The sequence below is a fragment of the Scyliorhinus torazame genome, chromosome 1 (assembly GCF_047496885.1).
Source record: "Scyliorhinus torazame isolate Kashiwa2021f chromosome 1, sScyTor2.1, whole genome shotgun sequence".
NCBI classification, from domain to species: domain Eukaryota; kingdom Metazoa; phylum Chordata; class Chondrichthyes; order Carcharhiniformes; family Scyliorhinidae; genus Scyliorhinus; species Scyliorhinus torazame.
Genome location: NC_092707.1, coordinates 112,259,648 through 112,263,007, shown reverse-complemented (window position 1 = coordinate 112,263,007; position 3,360 = coordinate 112,259,648).

Genomic DNA, 3,360 nt, shown 5'->3' with positions numbered 1-3,360 from the left:
GCACTCTATGGGCCCCTTCCAGCTCCAGGGGCCCCTGGAAGGACCCCGCTCCCATCAGCGAGTTCAACATGGTGACCACATAGGCCCCCACGTCCGGCCCCTCCAGCCCCTCCGGGAGGCCCAGAATCCGCAGATTCTTCCGCCTCGACCGACTCTCCATCTCCTCGAACCGCTCCTGCCATTTCTTGTGGAGCGCCTCATGCGCCTCCACCTTACCGCCAGGCCTAAGATCTCGTCCTCATTGTCAGAGATCTTTTGTCGAGCCTCTCGGATCGCCACCCCCTGAGCCGTCTGTGTCTCCAGCAGCTTATGAATAGAAGCCTTCATCGGCTCTAGCAGGTCCGTTTTAATCTCTCTGAGACAGCGCTGGATACCCTCCTGTTGCTCCTGCTCCCACTGCCTCCACACTGCCTGGTCTCCGCCCGCCGCCATTTTGTCCTTCTTCCCTCCCTTCTTCTGGTCCACCACCACCTTTTTTGTCACCCCGCTCCTAGTTAAAGCCATATGCTGACGGGGTGCTATTATTAACTCCTTCCCACACCGGGAAACGTCGAAAAAGTGCCCTTGGGGGCCCTGAAAAGAGCCCAAAAGTCCGTTTTTGCGGGAGCCGCCAAATGTGCGACTTAGCTCCGCATAGCCCCAACCGGAAGTGGTCCTGAATTCTAATCAACTGTCATTTGAAAGCTTCCCACATGCCAGCTGTTGATTTTCCTTCAAACAGTCTCGCCCAGTCAACACTCTCCAGATCCTGCCTAATGCTGTTGTAATCTAACACCTTCACGTGAGGACCACTTTTGTCCTTTTCCAGAAATCTGCCTGGTAAACGTTTGCTCCACTCCCTCCATAGCAAGAATATCCTTCCTCAGATAGGGGACGCCAATACTGCATGCAATACTCCGGGTGTGGCCTCACCAATGCCCTATACAATTGCAGTAAAACACCCCTATTCCTATACTCAAATCCACTCACCATTTGCCTTCTTTACTGCCTGCTGCATTTGCGCGCTTGCTTTCAGAGACTGATGCATTAGGACACCAAGGTCTTGCTGAGTATCCACATCTCTCAGTTTAAACCCATTCAAATAATAATCTGCCTTCCGATTTTTGCTACCAAAGTGGTTAACCTCACATTTATCCACATTATACTGCATCGGCGATGCATGTGCACCACCTTTTATTGTATTAACCCTAGTTCCACACATGAGGTTGAGGCATTCACCCTCTGCAGCACCTCACAGCCTAACCCCTCGTCCAGCGTCATCCCCAGTTCCTCCTCCCACTTAGCCTTAACCCCCTCCAGTGACTCCTCCTCCTCCAGAAGCCTCCCATTGATCGCCAAAGTGACCCCCCCCCCCTCCAACCCACCACCGACGACAACCCCTCCAACAATGAGAAGTGCGGTGTCAGAAAAGTCTTCCTTGCAAAATCCTGCATCTGCATATACCTAAAGGCCTCCATCCGTGGGATCCCAAACTTCTCCACATACTCCTTCAAGCTTGTGAACCACCCTTGCAGAAATAAATCCTTCAATTTCACCACCCCTCTCCTCCCAGTCCCGAAACATAGCATCCAATCTCGCTGGCTCAAAAAAATTATTTGCTTGGATCAACATCAGCTTTGACCCGCCCCTAACTTAAAATGCTGCCATATCACCACCACTGGATTACCCAAACATTTCCCTGGGGCAAACAGGAGTAGCGCAGTTACAAGTGCCCGCTAACCTGACCCCCTACAAGAGCCTGCCTTCAACCTCACCCAAATTGCTTCCGCCAACCCTGCACCTTCTTGGCGTTCGCTGCCCAATAATAATACATCAGATTTGGTAGAGCCAAACCCCTGACTGTCGCCCTCCCTGAAGCACCCTTTTACAAATCCCAGCTACCTTGCCTGCCCAGATAAATGACAAAAATCAACCATTTCAACCCTTGAAAAATGCCTCCGGCAAGAAGACCCTTAAGCATTGGAAAAAAAAAGCACAGCAAAATCCATCTTTACCAATTGTACCCGGCCTGTCAATGATAGTGGGATGCTGTCACACCTCTGTAAATCTGCCTTGACACTACCCACAGGCTCATGAAGTTCAATTTATGGAGCCAGGCCCAATCCCGAGCCACCTGCACCCCCAGATATCTGGAGTGAGTGCTCATCACACAAAACGGCAAAGCCCCCCAAATTAGCTGCCTTTCCCGGCGGAGAGACCAAAAACACTCGCTCTTTTCTAAGTTCACCTTGCATCCCAAAAACACTCCAAATCACTTAAACAGCCCCATTATAACCCCCACCATGGGGACCAGGTACAAAATATACAAAAGAAGGTCGTCGGCATACAAAGATGCCCTATGCTCCATGCTCCCTCACTATCCCCTTCCAGTTATCCAAGTTCCACAGCGCGTAGGTAATGGGCTCTACCACCAATGCTAACAAGAGGGGGGACATGGGATGCCCCTGTCTCGTTCCCCTTTGTAGCTGAATGTATCCCAAGGTCACCTAATTTGTACGAACACTTTGGATCCTTATATAACAACTTGACACATGTCACAGACTTGAGCCCAATCCCAAACTGTTCCAACACCCCAAACAAATAGCTCCACTCCATTCTACCCGATCAAAAGCTTTCTCCGCGTCCAATGCCACTACCACCTCCTGCTCCTCCCCTTCTGATGGGAAAAACACCATGTTTGGCAAGTCCCACTGATAGATTATTGATTTATTGATATATTCACGGTTTTAGTTGTTAATTGAATGCATAGAAAAAGAGTGAAATTATTTAAAATATCTTGATTATGTCATGTGAGAACACCTCCAAGAAATGGGTGTTTATAAAATAGCTGTAGTGGGAGTACCTTTAAGAAATGGGAGTTTATAAAATAGCTGTAGTGGCTGTACCTTTAAGAAATGGGTGTTTATCAGTGATGTCAGAGTGTGGGTGGAGCTGGGTTGTCTGTCTGCTTTTACTTTTGCTTTGGGCTGTCTGCTACGGGGGTATTTTAGTTTTGTTTTGAGAGTTGGGTAGCTGCAGGAAAAGCAAGCTGGTGTATAAGGATCTCTCTGTAATCTAAAGACTGTTTCCAGATCATTTGGGTGATTTCAAAGTGATAACTGCTCTCAGTAGATATGAAAAGGGTCTTTTGTCTTATGGATGTTGCAAGGAAATATTAATGGTTACTTGTAGAATATTGTACCTATGGGGATGATTTGTGTTGATAGTTGTTAAGATATTTACTGTGGGTTTATAAAGTGCGAATTGGTTTCATAAATAAACATTGTTTTAATTTAAAAGTACTTTTACTCTCTGTTGCACTGCACCTGTTAGTAGGCCTGTGTGCTCCTCATAACCACAATCTATTAAAAGTTGTGGGTC